Source organism: Mauremys mutica, chromosome 13, assembly GCF_020497125.1.
Source record: "Mauremys mutica isolate MM-2020 ecotype Southern chromosome 13, ASM2049712v1, whole genome shotgun sequence".
NCBI lineage: Eukaryota > Metazoa > Chordata > Testudines > Geoemydidae > Mauremys > Mauremys mutica.
Window position 1 is genome coordinate 9326279 of NC_059084.1, and position 17845 is coordinate 9344123.

Consider the following 17845-nt stretch of genomic DNA (forward strand, 5'->3'; position numbering starts at 1 on the left):
CAAACATTCCCAACACAGCTCTAGTTGTGGTGATTTTCCGGAAGCTAAATCAGATAAGTGGAAAAAAAAAAGGCAATATTGTAACTAGCAATTGGGCTTGATTGACTAGGGGATCCCCACAAAGACCCATCTCAAGCTAGTGACAGTTTACGTCACCAAGACCGCAACTTTATTAAAACACACAACCAACAAGAATGTAAACAAATGCAACAGAGAAAAGAAGGTAGTCTCTGCAGCAAGGCACTTATATCAAGCATGAGCCATCATTTGTCCTGATTGGCTGAATAGCCATTTGACTTAAGGGTCTGCCAGAGATATCATTCAGCTCATGCAGACCTACATGTGAACCAACCAGTGCTTCACCCCCCAAAAGGGGCTTAGACCAATCACTGGGATAGATGCCAAACACTTTCCGCTGGTGAGTTTTTCAGTCTCACCCACCTTGTCATAGAATATCAGGATTGGAAAGGACCTCAGGAAGCAGGGCTGGCTCCAGACCCCAGCGCGACAAGCACGCGCATGGGGCGGCATTTGCCGGCAGGGGCGGCAGATTGGGCCGGCGGACCTGCCGCAGTCATGCCTGCGGGGGGTCCACCAGAGCCCCGGGACGACCGGACCTGCCGCAGGCATGACTGCGGAGGGGGCGCTCCTCCCGCGGCTCCAGTGGACCTCCCGCAGGCATGACTGCAGATGGTTCACTGGTCGCGCGGCTCGGCTGGACCTCCTGCAGGCGTGCCTGCGGCAGCTCAACTGAAGCTACCGGACCAGCCAACCGTCCGCAGCTGCAGGAGGTCCAGCCGAGCCGCGCGACTAGCGGACCCTCACCAGTCAAGCCAGCGGGAGGTCCGCTGCTCCCGGGGCTCCGGGGCGTCTCCCGTGCATGACTGCTTGGGGCGGCCGAATATGTAGAGCCGGCCCTGTCAGGAAGTCATCTAGTCCAACCCCCTGCTAAAAGCAGGACAAATCCCTAAACCTTTTTTTTTTTCCTTTCTTTTACTCCAGCTCCCTAAATGGCCCCCTCAAGGATTGAACTCACAACCCTAGCTTTAGCAAGCCAATGCTCAAACTACTGAGCTATTGGCAGCCATGCAGGCAAATTACCAAAAAACCTGACCCAACCAGCCACTGTCCTGCGAGTCTGCTTGGTTTATTAGTTTTCAAATGATCTCTCACAAGGCATATTTTGTACAAAGATATTACAATGGTGTGTAAGGTGTGAATACAACGTACATTCAGTCACACACATACACACACAACTATGTACCCACACAAGGGCAGACCATACACTGATTGTTCTCCAAGCCCCGTTCCGGGGAAGTACATCTCCACACTGCCTCCTATGCAATATAGTTCAGACAAATGTTTTAGGGAGGAAAAGTGTTGAAACTGCAAGAATAATTTTAACTTTTGAGTACAGTTCTGGGCCTCAGTTCTATGTCTTTATCTGTACAATAAAGAATGGCTGTACGTCAAATGCTTCAGGCCTTTATCTATTCGTACCGATCTATATTTCATTAAAGCAGTACAGTATATTTGGCTATATCCTTTAGTTCACAGCAAATGGAATTTCATTCTGTGCATCTCTTCTAACTAGCATTTCATCAGTTCATCCTTCAGAAACATGTCATTTTGTTTGCTTACAAAATTGCTACTTAGAATATTGATCTTCCCAGGCAGTGTTTTACGCTGCACTCACTCATTAGAAAAGGATAAGAGTAGCACATAGGGGTGTATAGTAGCATGCGAGTAAACACTACCAAAGTGAGTCAGAGGATAGAATGGATCGATGGTAAAATTCAGATGAAAGCACTTGCAGCTAACAGTGATCTAGGGATGCGGATTCTCACTGCAGGGCAAGTGATGTGTTTTAAGGAAAATAAAACAAAAATGAATTTATCATACAATTCTTCACTCGAGGCAAAGTATGAATACTTGATAAGAAAAATGCGTAAGGTTGATTAATATAAAGCAATTCTGCCTCTCTTTTAGTCCTCCTGTTCACAGTGAAGCAGTGCTCTAGAAATTATTAGCTCTATATCAAAGAAGAAAAGTTTCAGGTCTCTAGAGTGGACTTGGAGGCAGTAAGTTGAAAAAATATTCAACCGATTTTCTGCCTTTTGCTGGGCCCCCGTCTACTTATATCTAGTATCAGACACTGGTTGGCAGGGGATGTGGCCCACTATTGCCTCCATGGGTGGTGTTATATCCTTGGGGCAGCCGGTGTAGGAAACAATCACTTGAGGCCAGAGAGCAGGCAGCTAACCAAAACCTCCATTTTATTTACATATATACAGAGAGCTCCTCAGCCGGTTGAAACCGGTTGAGCTAACCCATAATAATCTAACTCAGTTGCCATAGCAACAAAACCATGACAACCAAATACACAACATATTCCTCCCCCCCTAATAAGAACATCCCCTAAATAAAACACACACTAGACTAGAGAAGGAGGGTAGACTGCCTCCATTCCCAGCTAAACCCTGGGGATTATTTTGCCCCATAACCGTGGGTTCGCCCTAGCTAAAGATCCAGCCGATGAGGAGGCCTTCTGTCTCTAGGTGGATTACGGCGAACTCCTGGTGTTATTGCACCCGAAAGCACTAGGGGCTCAGGGTCCGCAGCATGAACAGGTGAGGAGGTGGTATCAGCTCGTGCTGGGCAAAGGGGTATCTCAGCCGCCGGCAGTAATGGAGGAGAACAGTCAGGAACAGGTGACTCGTGATTCGGTCCCTCACCAGAAGAGGTGAAGTCAGACCCCTCAACTGCAGATGGGTCCTGAGGACTGGCATGACCTGGCAACAGCTGATCTACATGTCGCCGCCAGGTAAGATTCTCTGCAGTCCGGACTGTGTAGGAAACAGGTCCTGTTTGAGTGATGACTGTGGCCGGAACCCATTTAGCTCTGGAAGTATAATTCCGAGCCAAAACTGGCTGTCCCGGGCTAAAGGTTCGGTCTTTTGCTCTGGGTGCCCGTCTGATGACTTGATATTGCTGCTGATGTTGCACAATTTGTTGGGGTTCAGAAGGTTTCAGCAGATCAAAGCAAGTGCGCAGCTGTCGTCCCATCATTAGAAAGGCCGGAGATGCGTGGGTCGTAGCATGAGGTGTGTTTCTGTAGGAAAGTAAAAAGGTATCCAGACGCTTTTGAATGGAGTGTTGTCCCCTTGCTGATTTCAAAGCGTTTTTCATTGTCTGCACAAATCTTTCAGCTAATCCGTTGGTGGACGGATGATATGGTGCTGACGTGATGTGGTGTATCCCATTTGCTTTCATAAAATTTTGAAACTCCTGAGAAACGAACTGCAGTCCATTGTCGCTCACAAGTTGTTCTGGCAGACCAAAACGACTAAAGAGTCCTCGTAGTTTTTGGATAGTACTCTCTGCAGAAGTGGACTGCATTATAGAGACTTCTGGCCATTTAGAATGGGCATCTATTGCCACCAAGAACATGCTTCCTTCAAGGGGGCCAGCAAAGTCAACGTGAATACGTTGCCACGGGTTTTCAGGCCAGTCCCATGGGTGTAGGGGTGCCCACTGGGGTGCATTCCTCACACCCTGACATGACATACAAGCTTTTGCCTTCTCTTCAATAGCGCTGTCCAGTCCAGGCCACCAAAAATAGCTTCGTGCAATTTCCTTCATGCGCACTATTCCACAGTGACCGGAATGTAGCTGTTCTAACATCTGTGATCTCAGGGGTGGTGGAATAATGACACGTCTCCCCCACAACAAACAACCAGATTGGACCGATAACTCTGTCCGCTTGGACATGTAGGGAACAAGGTCGGATGAGACCGGAGAGGTTTGTCGAGATGTTCCATGCATCACCAGGTCCATAACGTGGGACAATACTGGGTCAACGCGAGTTGCCTTCTTTATCTGAGTAGCAGTGATGGGTGTATTCTCTACCTGTTCAAAGTAGAAGATTTCCTTGTGGGCACTATCTTGGTGTTTGACCGGCAAAGGCAACCTTGAGAGGCCATCTGCATTGCCGTGTAGAGTGGATTTCCGATATTTGATTTCATATGTGTGTGCTGAAAGTAACAATGCCCAACGTTGCATACGACTAGCAGCTAATGGGGGAATGCCTGTGTAAGGTCCAAAAATTGATGTCAGAGGTCGATGGTCTGTGAGAAGAGTAAATTTTCGCCCAAACAGGTACTGATGAAACTTCCGAATTCCAAAAACAATTCCTAATGCCTCACGTTCGATTTGGGCGTAGTTAGTTTCTGCTTTGCTTAGAGTGCGTGAAGCAAAAGCAATAGGTCTCTCTTCTCCTGAAGGCATAATATGTGACACGACTGCTCCCACTCCATAAGGGGAGGCATCGCAGGCCAATTGCAGTGGTAAGGATGGATCAAAGTGCGTTAGAACTTCAGAATTTAGCAATGCATCCTTAGCTTTGTTAAACGCAACATCACAGGCTTCAGTCCACTTCCAGGCCTTGTTCTGCCCAAGGAGCTCATGAAGTGGTTTTAGCAGTGTGGCTAACTGTGAGATGAACTTTCCATAATAGTTCAGTAGTCCTAGAAACGAGCGCAGCTGGCTTACATTTCGAGGTGGGGGAGCCTCCACAATAGCTTTAACTTTTGCAGGGGCCTTATGAAGACCTGCAGAATCAATGATGTGTCCCAAATATTCAACAGAGGGCTTGAAGAATTCACACTTGTCTTTGCGAACTCGTAGGCCATACTCTTCCAGTCTTTGTAGGGTAGCCTCTAAATTCTTTAAGTGATCCTCTTCATTTCTTCCAGTGACCAGGATATCATCCAGATAGCACTGAACTCCTGACAAGCCACACAAGATCTGGTCCATAGCCCTCTGGAACAGGGCGGGAGCAGATGTTATTCCGAAGGGTAGACGACAGTATCGATAAAGCCCCTTATGAGTCACAATAGTCAACAGCTCTTGGGACTTTTCATCGACGTGCATCTGTAAATATGCTTGACTCAGATCAATCTTACTGAACTTTTGTCCCCCAGCCAGGCCTGCGAAGAGGTCATCGATGCGGGGAAGCGGGTATTGCTCTGCACACAACACTGGGTTGACAGTGACTTTAAAATCACCGCAAATCCGGAGAGAGCCATCTTTCTTCACGATTGGAATGATAGGAGTGGCCCATGAGCTATGGGTAACTGGTATTAGGACTCCATTGGTGACCAGGCGCTCCAGGTCTGCTTCAACTTTTGGCCTGATGGCATATGGCACAGTTCGGGCTTTCAGATATTTTGGTGGACTGCCAGGTTTAATGTTCAATGTCACAGTGATTCCCTTCATACTTCCCAAATCATCTCCAAAAACAGCAGCATGTTTCCTTAGTATAGGGGTTAGACTGGTTTCTTCTTTAGTCATCCGGTGCACTTCTGCCCAGTTCAGTTGAATCTTCCCAAGCCAAGACCTACCCATTAAGGCTGGGTAGTTACCTCTCACCACAAACAGTGGCAATTTAGCCACCTGTCCATTGAGCTCCACCTTAACATCAATAGTGCCCAGCATAGGCACAGCTTCTCCCGTATACGTCTTCAGAACAGTTTTTGTTGCCTTAAGCGGAAGATGCTGTAGCTTTTCTTTATACACAGTCTCGGAGATCAGTGAGACGGCTGCACCGGTGTCCAGTTCCATGCGTATACGTTTGCCATCCAATAACGGGGTTACCCAGTATTCATGTGAGCCCATTGCCAAAGACAAAACATGCAGTGGCACTTCCTCTTGCGATGAGGTGTCACCTTGATCGTCCTGGGTCTGCTCTAGGGTATGCAGGGTTCCTCTTTTTGTCGGCCAGACCACAGGCCTCTTTTTCTTTTGTTTACAGGCACACTCAATGTGTCCCTTTTTGCCACAGTGTCGACACACCAGGTCCTTACACCAGCATTCTGATGCCTGGTGACCTGGCTTACCACAGCGGTAACATTCTTGACTCTGCACCGTTTTGTGGGTCAGTTCTTGTGACACTTTTTGCACCCTAGGGGGTGCACCGATGTATTGTGCCTCCCTTGTAGCCAGTTCCATGGAGACAGCAATATCAACAGCCTTCTGTAAGGTAAGCTGAGCCTCTGTCAGTAGGCGCTTCCGTATAGCTTCACTGTACAGGCCACACACTAACCTGTCACGCAGGGCATCATGTAACATTTCTTTAAATTCACAGTGTTCTGCTAGCTTTTTTAAAATGGCTACAAATTGTACAACTGTTTCATCTTCCTTTTGGTCTCTTTTGTGGAACCTATATCTTTCAGCAATTACCAGTGGTTTTGGGGAGAAATGAGACCCCAGGATTTCCACAATGTCACTATAAGATTTAGTCTCAGGCTTAACAGGGTGTAGTAAGCTGCGTAGCAGAGAGTAGGTTTTAGCCCCTACAACAGTTAAGAATATTGGCACCTTCTTCGCTTCTGTAATGTCATTTGCAATACCAAAAAGCTCAAAACGCTCAGTATACACATGCCACTGCTCTGTATTCTCATCAAAAGGCTCCAGGGGCCTGGTCAGAGTAGCCATGATTTTTAGTTTCACTTTCACAGTCAGTGCAAACAAGCAGCTTTTTTGTTTGTTTGTTCTTTACCTTAACTTCTACTTCCTTCTGTTACTGGAGCAGCACCGGAGTCTCACCCTCGTCGCCAGTGTTATATCCTTGGGGCAGCCGGTGTAGGAAACAATCACTTGAGGCCAGAGAGCAGGCAGCTAACCAAAACCTCCATTTTATTTACATATATACAGAGAGCTCCTCAGCCGGTTGAAACCGGTTGAGCTAACCCATAATAATCTAACTCAGTTGCCATAGCAACAAAACCATGACAACCAAATACACAACAGGTGGGAATCGTGGTAGGTGTTAAGAGACTGTTATGTCCATTGTTACATGGAGCTCCTTAAATCGTGTGGAAGCAGCAAAGAATCCTGTGGCACCTTATAGATTAACAGACGTTTTGCAGCATGAGCTTTCGTGGGTGAATACCCACTTCTTCGGATGCAAGTAGTGGAAATTTCCAGGGGCAGGTATATATAAGCAAGCAAGAAGCAAGCTAGAGATAACGAGGTTAGATCAATCAGGGAGGATGAGGCCCTGTTCTAGCAGTTGAGGTGTGAAAACCAAGGGAGGAGAAACTGGTTCTGTAATTGGCAATCGTGTGGTTGAGATTGTATAGTGAGATATCTAAATTACGAGCTTTATGAATTCACTACATATGCATTCACACATACTCCAAGTATGCTCCCAGAAATCCAATCCCAACATGTGCTGGGCTCAATGGAAATCCTACAGGATCCTCTACTTGGGTTGTTCCAAATCCTGGTCAGGAATCTGGAGCATTGCAACAGGAGCAGAACTTTCTTTGGAGTGGGGTGATATTTATTTTAATAATTATGTTCAAATGCATTCAGCCATGCCAGTGGATTTAGAATGTGTCTGGGAGTCAAAACATCCCAAACTCTGTTCCCCCCACGTGACAGGCCTTAATATTATTTCACACTGATTCCACTTCCACAAATATTGGGCTCAATCCTGGGCCCTGCTATCACCTCTTTGCACCACCAGGCTGAGGATTCTCTCATCATGGAGGATGTTTCTGGGTGGTGGAGAACCAGCTACGTTGGTTCTGTGCCAACTCCTCTCACGGCCTCTAGGGCAAGGGGCGTTTTCAGGGATGTGGCTGGTGTGTTGGTGCATTCTGACTAACCCTAACTACTAGAACAGCCAGGTCTGGCTTTAGGCTGATTCCCCCGATTCTTCCGAATCAGGCCCCACGCCTAAGATGGCCCCGTGCCCTAAAGAAGAGCACCTAACTTTTTAATTTTTACTCACCTGGCGGCAGTCCAGGTCTTCGGCAGCACTTCAGTGGCGGGTCCTTCACTCGCTCCGGGTCTTTGGCGGCATTTTGGCAGCAGGTCCTTCAATGCTGCGGAAGACCCAGAGCAAGTGAAGGACCCGCTGCTGAAGAGCCACCGAAGACCCGGACCGCCGCCGGGTATTCGAATCGGGCCCGGCACTTCCTAAATCCGGCCCTGAGAACAGCCCTTTGGTTGTGGCTGCTGGTACCATTTAAAGCATCCCTAAAGTTGTTCTAAATTGCACCAGGGGCTGAAGTTGCATTGGCAAGTCACAAAGGCAGTCTAGAGTCGCCTTTTCCCACCTTACGTTTGCAACAGCCCATTATTTATTTACAGGTAAGCAAATGTCATTATCCCCATTTATAGATAGTGAAACTGAAGCTCAGAACAGTTAAGTGTCTTGCCCAAGGACTCACTGAGACAGTGCCAAAACCAGACTATTAAACAACTGACTAATTATGGCAATTTGCATGCAGAATTACTTCATTTGCACTAACTGCTTTTGCCTTTTTCTGAAAACGTAGGCAGTCGTTTTAAAGGACTGTGTGATTTTTGGGGCAGAACCTGTGTGATTTTACCTGTGTTTTTCCCAGAGGTGTTTAACATCCCACACTTGTCACAACAATCATATACACTTACAAGCCAGTCAGTGTTATTGTTTGTCATCACCATGCTCACCTTGCTAAATGGGAAATGTAACTGGGGAGTCCAAAAGCAGTGGGGATACATGTGCCACCACTTCTCTCCCTGGATTTGGGTGTGAGAATAGAAGAGGAGGGGAACATAGCTCCCTCTGGTCCCCTCTTCCCCGATGGCCTGCAATCTGGGGGAGGGGAAGAAGAGGAGGAGGCACTGCTTTCATCTCATCTCATTCCCATCTCTCCTCTCACTTTTCCCCTGTTAAGAGGGGAGGGTGGCCTATCTCTCACCACACAGAGCACTGGGTCTGTCCTGCCCACTCCAGCTGCCATTGGATAGCTGGGGCCATGACAGGCAAGCTACCTGACTCTTGCCTGCTGAGGGGAGCTAGGAAGGATTGGGTCCGCTTCCTGCTGGCTTGTAGCCATGTTGGCTTAGCTTGCTAAATTTTATTTGGGGTCTTGAAAGATGGCAAAATTGGCAAATGTCTATGTGGGTTATTTCACCCTCCATCCAGCATGCTGGAGCTTTGGATAGGGGGTTTATATTACATTTACCACAACTTTGGTTGGGGATAGTGCGGTCGATAGGTTAAAAAGAGTCCAATGTGAGGTTCTGGTAACCCAATGGGCTCAGAACATGACATTGCACTGTGAAGGGGTCATTCCTCCATGTTGCAGGCTGCCCCCTCAGCTCCTCTCTCCTACTTCTGGTGTGGAGGAGGGGAATGGGTTGGGACAGCTTTCAGCCAAGGTCCACAGACAGGCCTGGTGTGCAGAAGGGGCACCGTCCTTGTATCAATGCTCAGGTTTGTAGAACCCAGGGCCATTGGTGCCCAGGTGAATTCTTCAGCCCTGCCGAGTAGTTCGGGGAGGGGTTCCCTAGTGGTTCCCTAGTCTAATAAAGTGGCAGTCTTTGCATTTACCCGTACTCTGGTTTGTGTTTCTCATTGTGTTCATGTCTGCATCAATAAGGAACATGATAAACACCTCACTTTTTCAGATCTGTTTTCTAAGTAGGATTGACAGCGGTTTTTTTCCTGTTTTCAGATTAAGTTCTTTTGCTTCCGATATGCTAGGAATGAGTAGCAGACATCAAAATGAATCCCAGACTGTTCTGACTGTCTAAGCTTTTTCTTCCATCTAATAACAACAGTGCATTGTTTTTTTTAGCCAATCATCCTAGCTTGATGGTTTCCAGTAATTTCCCTCATATCGCTTTTGGCATGTTTCAGAAAATTATATGATCGGTCGAGCTCAACAGAACTTTCATAACAAAATTTAAAACTAGGCGAACTATCACTAAACTAATTTGACACAAACCTGACCAAAGCAGAAATCGTGTGAAACACTGTGGTTTGAAGACATTATGTGCAATTGTTCAATGAGTGCACAAAACAGGTGCAACTGAATAGCTAAACACAACTGTACATCTAAACTATCTGCAAACCTAATGTCAGATCAAGTTAAACAAAATCTACAAATGTAAAATGCCAACTTAAATCTATTAATCTAAGACCAAAAGGAACCTTTTTAATAATCTAATCTTATCTTCTGGATAACACAGGCAATATAATTTCATCAAGTGATTCCTGCATCAAGCCCATGTTTTCTGGTTGACCTACCGCTATATCTTTTATTAAGACACCCAATCTTGGTTTAAGGATTCCATGTGATAGAGAATCCACAACGTCTCTAGGTAAATTGTTCCAAATGTTAGTTACCCTCATTGTTAAAAATGTGTACCTTATTTCCAGTCAGAGTTTGTCAATTTTAAGATTACAATCACTGGACAGTGACATGTTTTTGTCTATTATCAGAAATTATCCCCCTATTGAGTTTGCCAGTTTTTAGTCCTGGATTTCTTAAATGGGCAAATCACAGATACTTTATTTATTTAATTTGCACTGTTGAGTGCAGAAAACAAACATTTCACAGTCATCACATCAAACAAAATACTACTTTATGTTAATCTGAGTTTGAAACCAAACCCTGCATACAAATATCCCCAAACTCTGGGGGTGGATGGAAACCATGTGAAAAATTTTGAGCCAAGGAGTCAATAGAAGACCCACAAGAACCACATCATAAATTCATTGTTTATTATTGCTTGACTCTGTTTATATCCTTACAGTGTGATACCTTAATCATTATTGTTGAGCAAGAGATATTTATGAAAGACTCAGGATAAGAAACTAAAAGTGGATGTGGTCAATGCATACACTGTGTACCATATATATTACAGAAACAATTTGAATAAAACAGAAGGGAAGCCATAATGAAGACACTACACAGTATTTGAGCGCTGGTAATTTTCTGCATGGCTGGACTTGTCCAGGAATGTTGTCTCCTGATTACGTTTCATTTTTAATTATCAGTTTATCCATGGAGTGGCATGAACAAAATGTCCACAGGAGCCCAAGAATTCTCAGCAACGCGGGGGTTTGTCCACATTACAATCCTTAAACCTGCGTGTATTTTTTAAAGCCAAAAATAATTCACTAAATACATTTTAAAATGATCTAATTTTCATCAGGCATCGAGTTGCAAACACACTTGTTCTGCATTATAAATATTACATTCAATCAATATTTGGTCTTTGCAAAATCTTGGAGAAAGTTTCTTTCAGAATCATGAGAAGTAATCACATGGTGGGTTGCAGCTTGAAAGCTTTCACAAGTGTGTTCATGCTAAGTTTTTCATGGCTTGATTTTTTTTTTAAATTTCCCTTTCAGCAAAGAGTTTCTTTTAAAAATTAGTCCAATTGTGTGACTATGAAACAAAGACAAATGGTCAACATGTGTATATAGAATACATGCACATGAAGAATAATATATTTATATATATGCACATGACTATAAATCGCAGTTAACTCACTTGACTAACTCAAAAAAATTAACTAATTAAAAAAATTATTGTGATTAATCACACTGTTAAACAATAGAATATCAATTGAAATTTATTAAATATTTTTGGATGTTTTTCTATATTTTCAAATATAATGATTTTTATTACAACATAAAATACATGTACAGTGCTCACTTTATATTATTTTTATTACAAATATTTGCACTGTAAAAATGACAAACAAAAGAAGTATTTTTCAATTCACCTCAGAAGTACTGTAGTGCAATCTCTTTATTGTGAAAGTGTAACTCACAACTGTAGAATTTTTTTGTTACATAACTGCACTCAAAAACAAAATAATGTAAAACTTTAGAGCCTACAAGTCCACTCAGTCCTACTTCTTGTTCAGCCAATTGCTAAGACAAACAAATTTGTTTACATTTATGGGAAATACTGCTGGCTACTTCTTTACGTCACCTGAAAGTGAGAACAGGCATTCACATGGCACTTCTGTAGCTGACGTTGCAAGGTATTTACATGCCAGATATGCTAAACATTTGTATGCCCCTTCATGCTTTGGCCACCATTCCGGACAACATACTTCCATGCTGATAATGCTTGTTAAAAAATAATGGGTTAATTAAATTTGTGACTGAACTCCTTCGGGAAGAATTGTATGTCTCCGGTTCTGTTTTACCAACATTCTGCCACATATTTCATGTTATAGCAGTCTCAGATGATGACCCAGCACATGCTTGTTTTCAGAACACTTTCACAGCAGATTTGACAAAACACAAAGAGGTACCAATGTGAGATTTCTAAGGATAGATACAGCACTCACCCAAAGTTTAAGACTCTGAAGTGCCTTCCAAAATCTGAGAGGGATGAGATGTGGCGCATGCTTTCAGATGTCTTAAAAGAACAACACTCCAATTCAGAAATTACAGAACCTGAACCACCAAAAAAGAAAATCAACCTTCTGGTGGTGGCATATGACTCAGATGATGAAAATGAACATGCATTGATCCACTCTGCTTTGGATCCTTATCGAGCAGAACCAGTCATCAGCATGTACGCATATCTTCTGGAATGGTGGTTGAAGCATATAGGGACATATGAATCTTTAGCGCATCTGGCACGTAAATATCTTGTGATGCCAGCTACAACCATGCCACGTGAACACCTGTTCTCACTTTCAGGTGACACTGTAAACAAGATGTGGGCAGCATTATCTCTTGCAAATTGTAACCAAACTTGTTTCTCTGAGCGACTGGCTGAAATAGGACTGAGTGGACTTATAGGTTCTAAAGTTTTACTTTGTTTTATTTTTGAATGCAGTTATTTTTTGTACATACTTCTACATTTGTAAGTTCAACTTTCATTATAAAGAGATTGCACTACAGTACTTGTATTAGGTGAATTGAAATATATGATTTCTTTAGTTTTTTACAGTGCAAATATTTGTAATAAAAATAAATATAAAGTGAGCACTGTACACTTTGTATTCTGTGCTGTAATTGAAATAAATACATTTGAAAATGTAGAAAACATCCATAAACATATATATTCTATTGCTGTTTAACAGTGCAATTAATCGTGTGATTAATCGTGATACATTTTTTTAAATGTGTAACAGCCCTAATTTTGACAAATACCAATAAGAAAACATATACTGAATTTTCAGACAGGTTTGCTTGTGTTATTATGAGAGATAACTAGGCCTCATTTTCCACTGCATCACACCTTGATTAGTCATTTGCACATGTAGAAAGTAGGTATAAATGCCATCAAATCAGCAGAGGTTGGCTTATAGAACTCCGTAAGACATATGGTGCCATAATTGATATGAACCCTATGAAGCAGACAAAAGCAGACTTACTCACTTCTCTTATAACTGAATAATTTATCCACTTTAAACGTATGGCTTTTTTCCACCCAAAGACCCTTCTTTGTGCTGGCTACTGTTTCTGCAGATCTGGGCCTTGATGTAACCCTCTCTGGAGACTGCCCGTGCATTTTGTGGTTTGGCTGGATGGACTCCTTTGGGAGTGAAATGAGGCACCCCTTCCAAGGACTGAGTAAACTGCCTGCACTTGCATTCGCTCGCAAACCTCGTTAGCCATGCAGCAGTATGTTCCTCTGCCACCGCTCCAAAGATACTACAAGCAGTCACATTTTGACTTAAGTGCTCATAAGTGTACTCATCTCTTATTGACTTCAGTGGGAATTGCGCATTCTTATTTGAGGGCAGAATTTAGTTCCGTGAGATTGCTGCAATTTCCCATTTCACTCCCATTATACTGCCTTTAAAAATCATTGACCAATTTTGAGCGTTCTTTCCCAGACACCCAGGAAGGTTCAGGGGGAGATATGTATTGGAAATAAAAATAATCCCATGGGCACATTAGAAATGCATAGAAAGACAGGCAACATTTAACACTTATATACCATCTTCCATTTGTTCCTTCTCAAAGTGTTTCACGCAGATTAATTCTGAATGGAAATGTCATTATTCAAACTTCAAGGGCCTTGTATGAAAATGTATTCAAATATTTAAAATATTTGTTCAGCTCACGGACTGTAGAATACATCTCTATTCCATTCAGAAGCTATGGAAAGACCACGTCTACACAGTAAGTGTCAATACATATTTTATTTGGGCTCTATATGTGTTTAAATATTGTTATGTTTAACGTTATGTTGCCATAGATACTGTTTTCCCAAGTGGGAAAGCTTTTCACAAAGAAAAATAGTGATTAGTTGTAGCACTGATTGATTATTTAAAGAAATAATTCCATTTCTGTGAGAAGGAACAAATCTTTAAAATATCATATCTGTGTATGCGTTGATTTAAGCTGTTCATGGGGTGGTGGGGAGGGTAATACCCCAAATTGACATCGGTTTAAGCAACCAAATCCCTTTCCACCATGAGAATGGCTCACTAACACTGAAACCCCCTTCTGATCCCTAAACCCCAACAACAAACAAGAAGGAAATTAATACCTTTAAAGCAAAAAACTCCCAAACAAAAATCCCCAAACCCTGCCCCAAGCCAAGTTTTGACTTCAAATAGGTAGATATGCCACAGACCCCATGAAGTCCACTGTAGTCTTTGCTTTTGCTATCAATTTTACATTGAAGGTGCTCAGATACTATGGTGATGGGGGGCATACGGAACCCTATGACAGATGGATAGATCCAAAGAATGGCAAGGAGCACACTTTATGTTTATTTAGTTCCATTTTTCCTAAGGACTCACTCACCCATCACAGAAATAGCAGTCACTTCTGCAGTAGAGCAAAGGCAACCACTTCTGTCACAAAAAAAGTTCCATGGGGACGTTAATGGACACAGGTGGTCAAGACTTTGGTTTTATCATTCACATCCTAAAGCTATCATTCACACTTCCAGCCTCATCGTGCCCCCATAAGAAAGTTGTGTCACAGAGAAGTCCAGAGAAGAGATTGAACTTTATCACCTGATCCTAGTGACATAGCATGGGTCATGGGTACAAAAGCTTATGCCCTTGTTACATAGATCCACAAACCCTGGGACTACTTTTACACCCCCCGACACCATATGGTGGTATTTGTTTCAGAAATGACTCCTATGACAGCACTCCTTCCTGACGTGTCTGAGCTATTCTTAGCTACCTCATATCAAAATACTAACCATAAGCATAGTAGCTATTTCTGAATGTGTAGATTACCTGGTATATTTATGTACAAGACTGCCTCAATTACCCATGAATCAAGGTTTCCAATAAGGCTGAGCCAGTTCATTCCAATAAATCACATGAATAAAATAAACACTCACTTTGGTGTAGATCCAGATTAGCAACAAAATAACTATGCTGACAAATGGAAATACTAACGTGCATTCCACACTGTAAACCTCGATATAGGTCACAATTATATTCCAATTGTGCAGTAATAACCACCAAATAATCAATACTTAGTTAAATCATCTTGCTTTAGATATTGTACCACAGGGATCCCGAACACTTATATGTATCTAATTTAAAGACCTATTTATTGGTTGATCAATAAGTTAGGATTAGAAACTGAAATTCTTGCTTCCAGTCAAGGTTATATATGTCTGCCTTTTCCATCTCTCCTCTGTTTGCCTTTGTAATCAAGATCTCCCTTTCTCTTACATACCCAGCTCTCTGCAGAAGAGGCATGGTCAGCTTTTGATTATTGTGAAGATTTTTGCACTTGCTGAAGCATGGCCTTTATGAAATGGAGAATGGACTTCTTAGTCTCCCAAATGATCTTAGACAACACCCCAATCACTCTAATCATTTTATCATTAGTCCCATGCTGGTATGCTTTGAAAATGAATCTGGAAACTAGAGATGACCAACCTCACCTGTTTTGGATAATCACCCAAAACTCTGGAAATGTATTTGAATTATCTGAATAATTACATTCCCTATCCTACACCCATACTTTTATCCTATTGTTTCATTGGGTAGAATCCCAGAAGCTTTCTTCCAATGTCCTGTCTCATTCATTAGGGTATGGCTAGACAAGCCAGTTCCTCCAGCCTAGCTTACTTCCAGTTCTGGTGTAGTATTATCCAGTAATCACTACAAACATGCAAATTTAGCAGCACTTCAGACAGTGGCATAAATGCTGCTGAACTGAGTCCAGTACTATCTAATTATGGATACAAATCAGTTTACATGGAATAAAAGTACTCAGATTTATGCCCACAAAAAGGAGGCTGTCTCTCAGTCTGGCTGAAAATATGCCCTTAAATGTAATTACCATGATGCATGTGAGTATCAAAATCCCTGTAAAGGGAAAGCATATGAGAATCCCTTAGAAATTATATACATTTCAAAGATCAAAAGGCCAACTTTCTATTCAGTTCTTACAGGGCAATCCATGGGGTCCTGTGATGAGTCTCTGAAATATCTAATATTATATTACTGTTGACAAAAGTCTTTACAGATATTCTAAGACATACTGCCATATCACAGAAATGCACATGAATAAGATTATGACAGAGGCTCCTGCAATGCCTAATTCACCAGAGAGCTCTAAGGTATAGAACTTTTGTTTGTTTTCCCTTTTATTTCTTTCCAATTTGAGAATGGCTGGATAAAGAATGCACACTCTCTATTACCTCTCGCCATGTCTTACCTTGCCCTCTCTTTGTTCTTTCTTCCTCTGTTCCCTTTGTCTTTTCTCTGGATACACTAACCTCCTGCTGGCTTTTTCTAGAGCATGAACTGTGTTTGTTTGTAGGAGAGAATTCAAAATGGAGGCCAGTGTATTTACAGATTAGTCTCCACCCGCAGTAGAGGTTATGCTAATTAGGGGGCAAAAACCAAAGTCCTTTACACTGAGCTTTGGCCCTTTGGCAAAACTTGGTTTCTGCAAAAAGGAGGATTTGGGTTTACCCTGGCTATGTGTACTTCTCTCACAGTGGTTAAAGCAATTGGATATAGAACCCATAGGAGCACATGTGTTAATATTAAATGTAATGATCATGTGCTCAATAGCAATAATTTCCAGTAAAATTCTACACACATGTAAGGTTAAAGAAATCTGGATGCAGCATTGTTATGTACCAACCTCTGCTTGCCTGTGTAACAAACATGGTGCCTTTAAAAAATGTTGCTATACGGTTCAGAATCCTGGGCTTCTTACACCTTCCTCTGACACAGCAGGTCCTGGCTGCTATGTGACTAGATGGGCTGCTGCTCTGATCCAGGATAGTAATTCCTTTGGGACCCTTGCATTAAACATAAGAGTACTCTAGAAATCAGATTTTATGATTTAGCCACAGCTAAACTGCAGTATGGATACCCACGTATCTAAAAGTGTACACTGTCAGCAAAGAGGATTGAACCTAGGACCTCTCAGTTTAAAAGCATGTATTGCTATGACTTAAGCTGAGAGACCCAGCTCTAGAAACTATGAGTTTAGCAGACTCATCAACCTCTATATGTAGTACAGTCACTACTGCGCTCCACAAAGAAGGGGTTACAACTAGTGCACCATCTTATAGCACCACTAACACATTCTCTCTATGGCGCCTCTGCTTCCCAGTATGGGGTGACAGGCCCCTCACTTCTCCCCGCCCCCATGTTATCTTGCACCTAAAGGGGTACCAGAAAGATGAGGAGACTGCATTCATCAACAGCCCAGAATCTGCAATTCTGCATGCCCCTTGTGCAGAGGGGCAGAACGGTCAAGATGGGTGAAAGACTTCCTCTCTCTCCCTGCATGTGAGGTAGCACAAAATAACAGGAAACATTCACAATTTCCATTCTAATGTAATGTAACATGGGCAGGAAATAAAATAACAATTCAGAAGCAACGTTTGCAACAGAAACCATAGCTCATCAATAATCCCTGTGCTTTGTGGTTGCATTCAGTGTTTCCATGACACATTGTTAAGGCTACGATTTAATCATGGGTATTTTTAGTAAAAGTCATGGGCAATAAACAAAAATTAATTGCCTGTGACCTGTACTATAAATATCCCTAACTAAATCTTAGCTGGGGGGCTGCTGCTCTGGG

At 42.8% G+C, this 17845-nt stretch overlaps 1 long non-coding RNA gene across 1 annotated transcript in view; it reads right to left on the minus strand.

Moving 5' to 3' along the window:
• Positions 1 to 16617, minus strand: part of LOC123348599 — a 160010-nt gene extending 143393 nt beyond the window's left edge. The window contains exon 1 of the long non-coding RNA XR_006573217.1: positions 16460 to 16617. This is a non-coding gene — a long non-coding RNA (uncharacterized LOC123348599). The remainder of the gene's footprint in view (positions 1 to 16459) is intronic.
• Between the last annotated feature and the right edge of the window lie 1228 nt (positions 16618 to 17845).